Source organism: Alligator sinensis, unplaced genomic scaffold (genome assembly GCF_000455745.1).
Source record: "Alligator sinensis unplaced genomic scaffold, ASM45574v1 scaffold1277_1, whole genome shotgun sequence".
Classification (NCBI taxonomy): Eukaryota; Metazoa; Chordata; order Crocodylia; family Alligatoridae; genus Alligator; species Alligator sinensis.
In genome coordinates this window covers 870,624-886,604 of record NW_005842341.1, presented here as the reverse complement: position 1 = coordinate 886,604, position 15,981 = coordinate 870,624, and the positions used below count along the sequence as shown (strand labels likewise).

The following is a 15,981-nucleotide window of genomic DNA, read 5'->3' as shown; positions in this document are numbered from 1 at the left end:
GGAACAGCCCAAGTGAGCAGGCTCAGCATATGCAGACACAAAGAGCTAGCCAGTGGGCACATCTACACAAGTATTAATGTGCCGTAATTACTGTGCATTAAATTTAGTACCTGTTTAGTAATAACAGGTACTAAATGCACGGTAACTGGTGCTATTGCACTGTAGCACTGGTACAGTTCTTTTAAGTGATGCTAATGTGCGGTAGACTGATTCTACTGTGCATTAGTGCATTAGCATGGCTTTTGCCATGACATGCTAATGCGCAATAGAATTCGTCTATTGAGCTTTTAGCATCTTGTGTAGATGCCCAGTAGGAAACACTTTAGACCAGGAGGTTGTAGGGGGAGTGAGTCTTAAATACCACTCGCCAGACTCTTTACTCATACACTTGGGATCCAGAGCCCAGAATGCTCTCCTGAAGGCAGGGATCTAGGACCTTTTCTTTCAAAGAATGGAGCAAGGTTCCTTCATGAATTAAAAAAAATAGCCAAGGAAGGAAGGGGGTCCAGACTTCATTTTATGTCATGGCCTTGTGGTGGTTAGAGCACTTACCTAGAAAGTGGACTATGTTGGTTTAATTCCCTCCTCAGCCTGAGGATGTTCAAACTTACATCTGCCATTCTCCAGGAAAGTGCCCTAACCATGAAGATATAAGCTAGACTGTGTGTGGACCCTCTCCACCCTTCCTGTTGCAGCTGTGCACCTGGGCAGGAAAGTATTCAAGATTCATGGAGCCAAAGAGAAGGAGTATGAGAAGCTGCATGACTCTGTAGCCTAGTGAGGTCACTTGTTTAGGAGAAGGGAGTGTTAAGCTCCAATCTCTGATCCCAAGGCATTCATGTTTTTACCTGTGAAATACAGCTGGTAGCCTGGTGGTTTGGACACTCTGGCGTGAGAGATATTGGTTTGAATCTCTGAATGTATTCTCATTTCTTAGATGAGTATGCTAACCACTACATTACTTTCTAAAAAGTTTGTGGCATCATCATCTCCTATCTTATGTTTACAAAAAAGCATTGGCTGCCACTGCATTTTATATGCAGCCTGATCCCATTGGTATGTGTTAGACATGGTCTGAGAAGGCCTACAGGATCAAGACCCTCAGGGGACAAGAGAGAGGCCCAGTGGGGCTTAGGCAGGAGCCTGGATCTTTGCTGCTCAGGCCTATCAAAACTGTTGTGCTTCTGGAAATGCACAGAAAGTTAATATTCAGGCATTTAAAAATCATTATGCTCAAAACCTGTGGCACCTGTTGATTTCAGGCACCCCCAGAGTAAGGTAGTAGCTGAGTGAGAATTTTGAGGGTAGCAACTGTAGACAGTAGACTGCCTATGCCTGTCCCTAAACCCTGTGCTTGATAGACAGGTCCCCAGTCATCATCCAGATCTGTCAAATGAAAGATTTTGAAGAGAAATGTTTCTCTGCTCTCCTTTCTTGGAAGCTAGCTTCTTGTCTAGATTCTGCTCAATCTTTCTCCTCCAAGTGGATTACCAGGAAGGTAAACACCTAGGATTGAGGGTAAAGACCTTTGAGATATTTCAGGTTGTTTAAAAATGTATACACTGTAATAAAGAAAGAAAAAACATGAAGGTTTAAAACAGAGGTGCTCTGTAATGCTGTATCTTATCCCCCACACTAGATATCTGTTTTCCTGTCAGATTGCAATACAAATTAGATTCTGATCCAGCTCCTGCAGCCTGGTGGAGTACTTACTGTACTATTAGTATCAGTTAAAAAATTCTCTTTAACGTTAATTAATACAATTACAGAGATAAGTGGAAGGAGAAAATTAGAAGGCAGAGGAGAAAATGACCTGAAGCCTGGCTTAATAAAAAGTAACCTTACAGAAATCAGTTAAGTGTCACTGATATATTAGAGAGGAGAATTAGATCCCTAATTGACATGAGATAGAGACATGAGGACTTTAGAGAAGACTGTAAAACAGGTGGTCATAGCTAGATTAATAGACTCTAAGGGCAGAGAAGACCAATGTTAGATCATCTATTCTGACCTTTTAATGGCCTATACTGTATTGCAGGCCAATATACACAGTTACCTATCTAGATTTGCTGGTGGAGAAGAAGTAGGTAGGGGAAAACACAGGGCTTGAACTGAGGTGGGAACACCAAAGCCACTCACTACTCACCATTTTTGTATCCAATCTGCCTTAAAACATATCTAAATTAACAAATAACTAATGAAGAGAAGCCCAAACAACATGGGTTTCTTCTTGTGTAGTATAAACATGCTCATTCAAACCATGAATACAATCTGGTAGTTTAATGGGGAATCAAAAGGTAAGGGGAAAAGAGAATAAGAAATGCTGAAAATATCAGCATTCTGTCTTTGGGGCCAGTGCCAAAATCACTTTGACTGTGTGAAGAATGGTAGAATGAGCCCTAGGACTGAATTTAAGAAAAGAAAATGGTAGCTCCAGTCTAGTTATTGAGGTCAATGAGACATTTGCTGTTGACTTTAACAGGAGCACTACTGGGGCACATGGCCTGTCTTCTATATTTCCTTTCACAAATAATTATGTATGACATATTTAGAAAAAGTGTATAAACATATATTCAGATTGGTGACTAAAGCCCCAAACCTGCAAACACTTAAGCATGTGCCTGGCTATTTTAAGGATCATGACATAAATGGAATCAATGTTTTAGAAAATACTACAGTGACTTATAATACTGTAAAACAATGAACAGCTTAAATGTGTATCTGACTCACCTGCTGCAAAGAAAATAGTATGCGTATTATGCTTACCATGAAAAGTTCTTTTCTTTTCAAAGACATTTAACTTACACCTAGTCCATTACAGGACTGGGTGTTACTTACAATGTGGTCTCAGTCTGGATTGCAGAGGATGAAAAGGGAAATTATTTAGGGAAGTTAAAGTCTTTGCCAAAGGTGCAAATCAGCTATGAATATGGCCCATGAAATATATCTTTGATTTTTAACATGTATATTCCCTTTGCTTCTCACTAATGCTTAAAAAATATAAACGGCTAAACAATCTAGAGTCAGTTTCTTAGCTGTGTGGAGATCAGCATCTCTTGATCCAAATCAATAGAGCTATGCTAATTTAAACCAGCTGAAGACTTGGTCCTCAGTTTTCCATAACTTGACACATCTCTAATGACTGTTGTTAGTACAAAAAGTTGGGTTTTGTTATATGCTTGGAAAAGGTTTGCAATTGTAAAAGCATTGTTAAAAGATGCATCCTGGTCAAAGCCTGGACATGTAAAGTTGAGCCTCTCACGTTATTGTTCTCAAACAAGCTGACCTAGCTTACCTTAGTCACGGAAAACTCCCACCAAACAAAACTCTAAATGAAATAATATGCCACTCTTAACTGTGAATTTCCTGGCATTTAAGTATGCCATAATCCTGATGTCATTTAAGTGGTATTTTTAGTTAAATATTTTATAATCTCTCTCCTACATGTTGGTGTGTTCTTCTGCAATCTTCTGTATAAGTACTTCTGTATTAGTAGAAAGAATACTTTTTTTTCTGTGAAAGTTGTTTAGCCTGGCAGGCATCTGACTTACTTAAAGTGGAAGACTGTCCCATGTTTTACTTTGATCAGCTTTCACTCATGGGAAAGTTGCTAAATTTAACTTGATCTAAACTTTCCATTTAATAGAAACGACACTTTCAAGGAAAAAAAATAGGGATCTGATTTAATGTGCAGCTGCAAAATAGTGAAGAGTAAGACAGACAGTATGACATCTGCCAAACTGTTCCAAGAGGTCCTTCAAATAAGTAGGTTATCTTTTATGCCTTTTTATCTCAGTTTTGGTGTTCAGTTGTAAATTATAACAGTTTCTAAACATCTGGACAACCTACTGGCCTTGTTCCATGAGGGAACTCTTTAGGTTTAGAAGAATGAAGTTTTAGCTGTCATTGATGAAACCAAAAAGCTTCACTGGCTATATGCATATGCAAATGTAACTAAACTACTTAAGTCACAGTACATCATATGATAAAGTATCCATCCCTACAGATGGACTCAACGCCACAAAATCTTACACCAAACTTCACAGGACTGGTGTAAGAAGAATAATTCCAAGATCTTCTTAAGTCTATTCATTTACCATTGTTTCAATGAGACAATAAAGAATCAACTCTAACTGGCTTTCTAAATTAATATGAGGTCACACTTATTAGACAGCCTTCTGTCTTAAGAAACTACAACTAAAATAACCTCAAGTTCATTGTCTAAAACCTTACTACCCTTTCTTTGAAGATCATCTCTGCTCAGCAATATTTCCTTTAATTTCTCTGATTTCTTGAGCAGTAGTTTAAGATTTCTTTTTCTATTTGTGCTCTCTCACTGCTTATAACAATTATAAATTCCGAATGCTGCCATGAAGCACTGATAAGTCAGTGTTATGGATTATAATACATCTAGATCACAGACACTTTAAATAGACAGGCAGGTTAGAAAACTAGCTGTCTCTACCCACTTCTCAATAAGTGGCTAGCTTTTTGATATATGTGGCTGGTTCAGATATACATGCAGTAGAGGGCTATAGCAAAAACTTACATTACTTAAAATTCTGCATTACTACAAAATATACATTTATTGATATTCTCTTAGCCTGAGCCTGTCTCCATTCATAATCAATCAATCAATCAATCAAACTAAGTTTGACAAAATAAGTGAAGTCTTTTTGTATTGAAGTTACCTTGATCAATTTCTTGGGTTTTGTCTCGGACGGCCAGAGCCGACTCGAGGTGATTTAGTAATTACTCGTTCGTTGGGCGGGCTGGTGAATAGAGAGGTGGACAAGGCTTAATTGGTTGCAAAACTTTACTTACGCCGCTTGTAGCTGCGACGCTGACGGTCCGGTCGTATGAACAACTATGTTAGTTGTTCCAGCTGGCAACGTCCAGGTTCGCTTACCCGCCAACAAATCAAGCCGGCGGGGCAAGGGTACGTCGGGGATTGCGCTTGGCAGCGGGGAGAAGAATCGATAGGTGATCAGTCTATCGATCAGCTCAGCCGCAAGTCAGATCTCTTTAGAGGCGCTCTGCAGCGTGCTCAAAGTTCTCCGACTTGGGCGGAAGTCACACGAAATTTTAAACGGCCAGCAAGCCAATTCCCAGCCGCCACATAGGAATAATTTAGAACTAGCCAATAGTGGGACACAAATTTGCATTCGAATGGCGGGAACTCTCTTGCACTGGGGTTTTCTGCTGCAACAGAAAACCTTTTACTTTGCAAGAGGCTCTCATGTGGCGGGAAAATTCCATCGTGCCGAGGCACCAAAATCACTGGGTTGTGACAGGTTTCTTCTCTTGCTAATTGGCAAACATCAGTAAGACCATTACCAGTGCCAATTAGTGAAGTCCAGCTACCCTAACTTTGAGGCCAGTTTGTTCTTACGTACATGAGTGTAATTCTTCTTTACTGTCAGAGGAATCGCACTCATTAAAGAGAACAGAACTGGACCATTTTTTCTCTTTATATTTTATAAATTTACAATTTATAATAGTAATAACAACTGTCAGTAAATGATTAGCTGCGTTAAGGTTCTGAGGTGGAAACCCTTCCATTTGATCATTAAATGATCTCTGCTGCTACAAAGGGAGTCACCTCAGAAAGGAAACTTTCAACAATATTTTCGTATGCAAAGCCTATATTTTCAGATCTGTTTGCATTCATTTGTTTCTGCAGTTATTATGACAGATAGTGTATGCAGATAGCTATATACATGTCTTATCAGTCCTGTGCATGAACATTAAATTGCATTCATGCACAACTTTAAACAACCTTTTTCTGTAATGGTAGGTCGAGGGGTCTGCAAAACCTTGGCCTTACAAATAATGCCCTGAAGACAATTTAACTTACTGGATGTTTACTTACACAGAATACAAATTCATTTAATTTTTGGCTAACTGAGCACATTTCTAGTGTAATAAACAATTTAGTATTATGTAGGTGGAAAATTATGCACTTTTGGTCTTTGTCTTAAAGGAAACAACTTTTAGATTTATACTGAATTAATTTATTTGAATGTATCAGCATCTCAAATTTTAAACATATCACAGTTTTGAAAATAATATTTATTATAATCTGTAAAAAAAAGCTGTAACAAACTAATTGATCACCACACACACATACAGATATATGTTAGCTACTTCCAAAATAATGATCCTGACACAAAATAAATATAGCCCAACCCATCAGTCACTTCCTTCCTAAATGCTCAAGATAAAATATCTGACCTTAATCATAGAAATAAACTGAAATATTTGTAAAGGAATTTTTCATCCCTTTGGTAAAAAGCAAGACCCCTATTCAGCAAAGCACTTAAGTGGACTGGGACTACTCATGTACTTAAATTAAGCAGACAGCAGATACTTAAATTCTGTCCTGAATCTGATGCATAATAATAAGGTACTAGACTTCCATGCAGTTCACTTGCGATTTCCCAGTTGGTTTAATAAAAGGTATCGTTTTGGAACCAAGAGGTCTAGTTTTTTGTATGTCTTCTTGTCTCAGACCAACACGGCTGTACACTACTGATGCGGTTCTCTTCTCACTCAACACAGGAACATAGGACTGGAAGAGGTCTTCTGTGCCATCGAGTCCAGTCCTCCTTTGTGGATACCAAGGTGCTTTGCAAAGAGAGGTACATGACTGGTTTGGGATCACACGTGTAGCTTTGACAGGGACAAAAATGGCCCATGATTTTCTGACTCCCAGCTCAGTGCTTTGTACCCTGTTCTCTGATACTTCACTAATAGTCATTTAAAATGTGTAAGGGTCAAATTCTTAGCCTGCCAGTTAACTGGCTGTGTGGTGGGTGCTATCTGCAGAAAACATCAGAGTCACTTCATAGCTACAGTAGTTCTCACAGTTTAACTGGTCCCTTCATAAGGCCTGTCACCTCTCTTCCCTAGTCAGACTCTGCCTTATTCCTAGCAGTCATTCTTATGATACTGTACATAGAAAGCCCAGAGAGTAGGGCATGGTGTGTTAAGAGTCTGTATCCCCAGCATGGGTTCTGTAAAAGCCTGTTTACTCCCTACCATTTGATAGAACTGCCCTTGTCTGACTGTATCCAGAACCCTACATGCCCATAAGAGAGGTTAGTGTTTGCCCTGGCTGTGCTGAGGGTATTAGAATACTTTTGCTTTTCCAAGTATACTTTTTAATTTAAAATCTGCACACACTCATGTTACTTTCATTTTCCTTATGTTTTGTCCTTTACTATCTAGAAAAGTTACTGTACAATTAAAGCCACAATGTAGGTCAGCAAGGACAAGGAACTGAAAATTAAGATTACTCTTCTCCCTTCTAACCGTAACTCACACCTATGATAGGGAAAAGAACTTGGATGAAAAATAAAATTTTAATTTTGATTTTGAATTTCCTTTCCTGCAGGTTGTAAATCTGGGTGGGAGATTGTTGTTATTGAAGATTAGAATTTGTCTCGAAATTAGCCTGTTTTAGCGCTTAACAATGTAAATCTCTATTATCAAGACAAGCTATAAAGTTCATATTTACCAAATAGGTAGGAATGAATGTAACAGATACAATCAATATCCATTATAACCCAGACCCTGCATCTAAAGATGAAATCCATGTGAACGGGGCATGACAAGTATCATAGGGCACATCTACATGTTGTCATATGGCAACATTGCTACAGCGCCATGCTTTAGTACTTCCTTTTGGAAGGAAGTACTTCCTTTTGGAAGTACTAAAGCACGAAGCAGTACGGACGGTTACTACACTGTGTGCATGGTACATGGTTAAATTTCACTGTGCCGCCATAGCATCACGCTATACCTAGGGAGTGTGCTGCTACAATGACATAGTTGGCAATCACATGTAGACACATGTGATTGCAATGTTGCTGGATTGGCACACTACAGCGATGTGTAGATACACCCACAGCGTTCTGTAAGTTTAGTAGAAGAGGGACAGCAGAAGGAGGGCTTTTGCTGTAGGATTTAATAGAAAAATAGGGCTGGAAGGGACTTTGGAAGGTCATCTAGTTCAGCCCCCTGCTTAAGGCAGGATTGTCCTCATCTGAACCATTGCAGCCAAGTGTTTGTCTCACCTGCTCTTTAAAAGGTGTGTTAGTTACTCTGTACACAAAAATGTTGTAAAGTTCCAGCTAAAAATGCATATACACTCCCTCTCTCTGTATTTTACCTGGTTGATTTCAAATGCTTTGGAACCACAATATTAGATCACTGCAGTGAAATGTGGACCTCCAGCAATCAATTTCCCATAGCAAGATGCCCTGAAAACCCCCGTATATGCCATTCAGGTAAGAACCATCTCTATTAAGCAGCTGATTTTTCCTAGTTGCTAAGGACTAAGTTCATCTTACATTGAGGTCAAGAGGAAACTTTTTACTAACTTCAGCAACAACTGAATCAGGCATTTGGGTAGGTAATGCCTTTATTTTTATACACACACAATTCCTGGATAGTCTGAATTTATGACTGCTTCTGACAACAAAAAGCTGTTGCAGGGCTGCACTGATGGAAATGAACTGCTGTTGTGAAATCGATGAGACAAGGTGGCTATAGTTTTATTTCACTTGGGAGGGACAATGCTTTACGGCTGCTCTACTCACAGTAGGGGTATGTAGGGTACAAAGTCTACACTTTCTTGGACAAGCACTACTATAACCAGTTCAGTGTATCCAATGGCTCTGGTTTATATGGTCACTTCTGAGAAATGGATCTTTCATATTCTGGACCGTAACAGCTTCTCAGGAGTCCTCCAGAAAACAGCTTTACTGATTTGTTGACTCAACAGATCATAGCAGTTCCAAACTGACAGTGTTAATCTATTAGGTTAAGCCAGCTGGTGTACAAGTGTTCAGAGTCCATGTGGTATAAACTTCTGAAAGGAGTCAGGAAAAGGAAACAGTGAATACAAATAATTCAACTGCATTTCCTATACCAAACAGCATGGACATTTACTTTAGTACTTTTGTTGTGGTTTTTTTTGCCAAATCTTCCAGAAGCTGTGATGCATATAATAATACTGGTGCCCCAAATTCTGATGTCTTTCATTGAATAAAAACTCCCCTGAAATCAATAGGAATGTTTTGCCACTAAGTCTGGCCCTACACTATTTAAGTCCCATTGAATACCTATGAGGTAGGTAAGTAAGATACTACCCTCTGCATCTCACAGGATGTGTCTACACAAGACTTTTACTGCAGTTGCCTAATTAGCTCTGCAGTAAACATCTCATTGTACACACACGCAGTGGTATTAGAATGGAGTAAACTAATTAACTCCACTTAGGACAGTACTTGCTTTTGCAAGTACTAACTTACAGGGGAGTTAATTAGTGTACTCCATTCTAATAGCACTGCATGTGTAGACCCTGAGATGTTTTCTACAGAGCTAATTAGGCAACTCAGTTAATTAACTCAATTAACTAGGTCCCAGTATCTATAGAGGAAACCTTCTGTACTGCTGTCCTGGACAGTGGGTCGCAGGTAACTATTGTGTTTCAATCATTTTATGACACCTTCCTAAGGCATTTACCCCTCCACCCCCTGTCCAGACTGGGATTATGTGGCCTCAGCCAAGAGACTTACCCCTATTTTGGATAAATTATCATATGGTTAAAATTTCCAGAAGAGCTAGTGGGGGTAAAGGAGAGTGTCCTCATAGCAGCCCTAGTATGTCCTGACCCCAGCTAGATGAAGGGGGCCAACGTGATTGTAGATACTAACTCAAGCCTATTTCACATATTGGCCCAGTTTTGCTGGCAGCAAGCTGGCAAACACTATTTAAACATGCTTCATATGCATGTAGTGTGTGCAGTGGCCTACCGACAGATTGAAGGACAACCCATGGAAATTGGAAACCCACACCCAAATTGGGCCCTGAGCATTTCAATTCTGGGGACTCTCCCCTACCCCCACCGTGGCAGGTGTGGTTACAGAGAGAGCTTAGTCTGCGACAGAAGGTCTTTTCCTTACACAAGTGGTATGTAGGAGTGAAGAGAGTTTCACAAAAGGAGTGAAACATACCATCCGACTCAGTGACACATGACCCTTTTGGGAAAGATCTAGACGTATAGCACTGTTGGAGATGGACAAAGTTTGACAACATCTGAGAGAACTTTTGGATCATGGGATCATTTCTGAGTCCCGGAGTCCATACGTGTCCCCTATAGTAGCAGTGAGGAAGAAATCGTGAAAGATTAGAATGTGTGTAAATTATTGGATCCTAAAAAGTTGGACAGTGGTAGATTAATACACGGTGCCCTGAGTGCAAGACACACTGGATTGTCTATTGGAGAGCCAGTGGTTTTCAGTGCTTGATCTATATAGTTGATACTACCAGATCCCTTTGGCTCTCCAGGATAAGGAAAATAATGCCTTTATTTGCCTGTTTGGGTTCTTTCAGTTCAAGAGGATGCCCCAAGGTATCTCGGAGGCCCCAGCAACATTTCAGTGGCTCATGGAGCATGTAGTTGGAGACATGAATATGTCCCAGGTACTGGTGTATCTCAATGACCTGATAGTGTTCAGGAAGACTCTCAAAGAACATGAAGAATGGCTAATGTGAGTGCTAGATCAACTAGAAGCAGCCGGGCTCAAGGTGGTTTTGGACAAACACCATTTTTGTCAGACCTGTGAGGTATGCGGGGCATATTGTCTCACAGGAGGAAAGTGGCACCAATCCTGATAAAATCTGGGCCATAGCAACTTGGCCACATCCACAGAACTTTTGGGAACTCAAACGATTTTTGAGGTTCACTGGTTATTATCATTGATTTGTCAAAGATTACGCTCAGACTGCGAAGCCACTGAATGACCTCACGCGAGGATTTCAGCATCCTCAAGCTAAGAGAGGTAAGGAAGTGAGTCCCCAAACTCAGGGAGGCAATGGCGATCCAGCCCCACTCCAGGGTCCTACGGGGCCTTTTGGCCCATGGTGGGACCAGATGTGTGAGCATCCTTTTCAGTCATTGATTAGCAGCCTGACCCAAGCCCCAGTGCTAGCATATGTAGATGCTGACAGGGCTGGCTGGGGCACAAGGGTGCTTCAGTGTGGGGACTGCCTGCTGGCTAGCCCTGCACTGAAGTAGTACCCCAGCCATCCCTCTGCAGCATGTTGAGCCAGGTTGGAGCAGCCCCAGGCTGGCAGGCTGACCCCCCAGGGTCCTTTGCCAGCTGGGGCTACTCTGACCCATCTCAACTTGCTGTGGTTCCAGGTATATGTTCAAACATGGCACCCAAAAGCAATAAACTCCTACATGATATGCGCCAGAGTTTATTGCTGTGCATTAATTAAACATGTAGATGTGCCCACAGATAGGAAACTAAGAGAGACAACATAAGAATGTATTGTGCAACCTCAAGAAAATCAAGAGGTAGGAACAGAAGAACCAAATGGGAGAAAATAATAGGAAATAAAGAAAGGACAGAAAGAAGGAAGACAGAACTCAGGGATGCAACTAGGAGAAAAGAGAGAAGTGAAAGGGGGTAAATGGGGAAGAATTAAGGGGATAAGGATAAAGGAGAAGTTGCTTTATTCAGGAAATAGGGAAGAATGCTATTGCTCAAGTGCAAAGCAAAACAGAGCCTCAGAAAGAAAAGACCATATAAGGAGATAAAATAAGGTAGGTAATTTGGAAAGAATAGAGATAGGTATTGTGCTGGTGTACAAATAAACAAACAGAAGAGAAAAAGCAAGAGAAGATGTAGAGAAAGAGTAAGAGGAGATGCCTGGGGTAAATGAATCTAGTCTAAAAATATTTTACTGATAATAAAACAAGTTGTGATAATGCCCTTACCTAGTAAGGACTAAATTCCCACTGACCTGTGATTGTATGTTACACACTGCTTGTGTTGCATGGCCCTTTAGTACCAATTAAGAGGATAACTAGTAAACTACTACTAGTAACAGCTACTCCTTTGACTTAAGTTGAGAGCTATGCTTTATAGAGATGATGGTCCCAAGTTTAAATGACAATGTATGGATAAGCAGCTACGGTGACAAATGAGTCCCAAATTTGTTCCTAATATAAGTGTAAATAAGGGAATCCTGCAACATAAATCTGTACCAAAAATATTCTGCACAAGAAAAAGCATAGCAAAGTAAATGCTCAGCATGGAACTCCAGAATACTTTTGCTGTTAAGGAACCTGGTTCTGTATTGGTTTACTATCACTGTAACTTTAAGCTCAGTGGAGTTATACCTCATTTGCCTGTGTAACGGAGAGGAGACTTAGGCCCGTTATGTTTACAGCAATATCAAAACTTAACCTCAGTAAAACACAGATACCATGAAAAATGAGATTTCACCCAAGAAATCACTGACCAGGACAAATAGGTTATTGAGTCATATTGATTTGTTTCATGTGAGCTAAATTTTAACAGAATAAGCCACAAGTAACTCCACCGAGTTTAATGGCAGTTCACTATTATACAGCCAATGTGAGATCAGAATCAGGTATCATAAAGGTCTGTAAGTGTAGTAAAAGAGGGGCAGCAGAGGGAGTGCTTTTCCTGTGGGACTTAATAGAACAATAGGGCTGGGAGGGACCTTGAAAGGTCATCTAGTCCAACCTTCCTCATGCCCTCCCTCAATGCAGGACCATTATCATCTGAACCATTGCATCCAAGTGTTTGTCACCTGCTCGTAAAAACTTCCCATGCTGGGGCATCTGCAGGCTTCTTCTTTTGTAATCTTACTAATATTGTAATATTTTTGCTCTCCTCCATATATTTCCACTGCGAACGAAGGGCTGTACAGGGGTCAGGAGGCTGATCTTGGCCAGGAGAAGGTAAAAGAAAGAATTTTTTTCCTCTGCCTGGGGATTTTCTGAGAATCCACAGAGAAAGAAATGAGGGGAGTTATTTAGTGAGCTTCCTCTTTCCACAAAGAAATAGAAGGTGTTCTGGTGAAGATAGACGTTATCTAGCTTAAGACGAAGTAGTAAAAATTAAACCTGACTTAATCCTAAAGAAACTATTACTGTTTCAGTTTCAGTGTGATTGATTCCTTTTCTTTCTGATAATACCAGAGGAAATAAATCTAAAAAAAATCAAGGAATATTTAGGTGGAGAAAACTGGATATTTAATGAGTTGGAAAGTAATACTGCCAAGCCTGTTTCAGCACCTTGTGCACTTAACTGTTTGCAGTAACTTCCTGACATTCTTGCTAGCCATATTATTTTGCTAAATCTGGACCCAACCCTACGTCTTTTCTGAGGACTGTAATTGTTCTAATATGTGAAGTAGAGAGGACCCTTATTTAGTAATAAAGAATCAGACTAAATATAATACGTCAGAGTTTCATTTTTATTATAGTTTCATTTTCTTTACTGAGGAATGTCATGCCGTGACATGTTTCAGTGGCCTTATCCTCGTTATGCACAGTTGCTACCTCTTATTTCAGTAGTAGTTCAATAAAAAATACACCTACTGTTAAGCTATTTTTTTACATTAAACATGCTTCACCATTAATAACAATAGTCAAAGGAATGAAGAGATAAATATATGAAGGATATTTCACCAGATTTCCTTTTGTATAAGACTTTGATTTTTCAGAACAAAATTATCATCTGTCTACTCAGTATTATATTTTTGGAACATTATGTTCATGGAATAAATTTCAGTTAGCAACAGGTTAACTGTATTTATCTTTGTAAGATATTTTTGATCAATCCGAAAAACTGAATGATATTTTCACCTCTTCTTGCCCTGTCTATTTATGTTAAATTAGTCAACTCAATTAAAAATGCTCCAAATAAATGTGTATTTGTTGCATTTACAATACAACTTCTTACTTGCAGTGGATAGACATGGAAGTTCTTTTTCTGTATTACAGAAATTGCCTGTCTGTGACCATTAACATTCAAGTTGCTAAACAATTTCCATTGTAACTACCTGTTTTAATGTGCTCAGAACTTTCCTCAACAGTTATCTTTGGGATAAAAATTTCCAGTTTGGGCCTCTTCTGAGTGTTTTTTGTAAGCTTGAGCAAAACCCCTTTTTGAATGTAGTGTGAGTGAAGAAATTACCCTTGTTTGTATTAAAACTTTATAGAGCTGCACTAGGAAACTGAGATGATATTTAGAGCTTATCTGAGTCTCATCTGAAGAGCAATATTTTTTGCCTGTGGTTATCTCTGATTTTGTTTCACAAAGATTAAGTCATTAGCATATTGTGTGGTGGTTAAGATTATTTCCATTGTCCATAGATACAGTTATAGGCAGGTGCCCAGAACATGAGTGTACAGCTAGGTAAGCATGCAGCTGGCAAGAGTTTAGAACTGTCAGGATATAGCGGTGGTGTAAGGAAATTGCGATCACAAATCTCCTACGCCTGGAGCAAGGAACAAACTATATCTACCATATTAGCAAAACTTCAAACACCTTATTCCAGATGTTCTTTCCCTGTCCCTGCCCATCTCTCCTTTAAAAATGAGTAGGAGAGCAAATGGAAGATTCTGGTGTTACTAACATGTGAAGTCAAACATGACATTTCTAAAACTAAAACGGCTGTCGATGTTAACTTGGCCATGATACACAGGCAGACTGTCTTGTTAAGGCACCCCTTCAAAGTAGTACACTTGACTGTAGTGTTAATGTGCTCCCAGTAATTATTAATGTATATGGTTATAGGCAGATACAGCTAGTCCTCAGGTTCTGAAATGTCCCCACCTGAGGGCTTGATCTTGCAACCTGAAGATTGCACTAATGTCATTACTGCATACATAATGCATGCAAAAGTTTGGATATATAATGTGTCTCATTTAAATATTTTGACTTGCCAGCCTTGTGTTGAGGCTACCAGAATATATTCCTGTTGTCTAAGAAATTAGGATGGCAGGAAAGAAAAAGAAAAAAAAGGAAACCTTGGGATCCCAGAAAATGAGGTTTGGAAGGGATTTCAGCTAGTTCAGCCCCCTGCTCAAATCTTGCCACCCTCTGCCTTTACTCTGTGCCCTCGTGAAGGGTCTTGCTTCCCCCCTGAAATCTGATATTGTTAGCTTCTGTTTTTTTTGGAGGATTTTTTTTTGTGGCTTCCTGGTGTGTCACCAAATGGGGCTTTCATCTTTATAGGTAGAAATAAGAGGCATCCCACACCATTTGTAAGTTGATCTTGTCGCTGGCATTTGAAATGGGGTGATGGGGAGGGGTTACATTTCTGTTCAATAGGCTCGTGTGTTCAGTTCTTTCGAAAACTACCTCCTCCTTGGCAAGTTGTGGTGAAGCGGGCTTAGCTTTTTTTTTCAAGCAATAAAACAACTCCAGCCGCTCCTCACGCCAGGATGGGTAACAGTAAATAGTCAGGAACCACCAGATCGCGCAGAACTCACTCCTCTCCGGGAAAGCGCCTGGCGCCTGCTGGGGGAAGGCAGGGGCCATCCTGCCTTTTATTCTCGGTTTTCTCACCTCACACCTGCGCCCTGCCCGTGCTGGGGAACTCGGTCCTCTGGCAGCAAAGCCCCTCTCCCGCCTGCCCCCGCCCCGGGCCCGGGCCACCCCTCCCCGCCTCGCACGGGGGCAACACGGGCCGGTGGCATGGACATGTTGTGCGAGACCCTTTCGGAGGGGCAGACCCCACAGACACGCAGTCTTACCCCTCTACACACACACATACAACCCCCCCCCCCATACAATATAAGGGCACCTCCTACCCAAAAGAGGGCTAGTAGGCACAGATGCCTGGCACATGGGTGCTGTTCCCTGTGGCACTCGCGCACACACCCTGATTTAACGGGAGGAGGTTTTCCAAGGCGTGGTACAAAAGGGCCAAGAGACCCGTTCCTCCTTCCCCGCAACCCAGGTCTCTCCCCCGGCCCGGCCCGGCCCGGCCCGGCCCGGCGCAGCGCAGCCCGGCCCAGCTGCAGCGGGATACCAGCGATCTGGAGTCATGACGCTGGCTTGGGCACCATTGGCTCATGGGGATGTCACGCAGCTGCAGGGCCTGGAGCCAACATCTGGCGGCTCGCCCGGCCGGGGCCCGCTC

The 15,981-nt window shown here is 40.9% G+C and overlaps 1 protein-coding gene across 1 annotated transcript in view; it reads left to right on the top strand.

Annotated features, from left to right (window-relative positions):
* ATF3 (activating transcription factor 3) overlaps positions 1-15,981 on the top strand; it is a 38,873-nt gene that overhangs the window by 7,589 nt on the left and 15,303 nt on the right. The window contains exon 2 of the mRNA XM_006028784.3: positions 6,562-6,641. The gene's annotated coding sequence lies outside the window, so the exon portion shown is untranslated. The remainder of the gene's footprint in view (positions 1-6,561; positions 6,642-15,981) is intronic.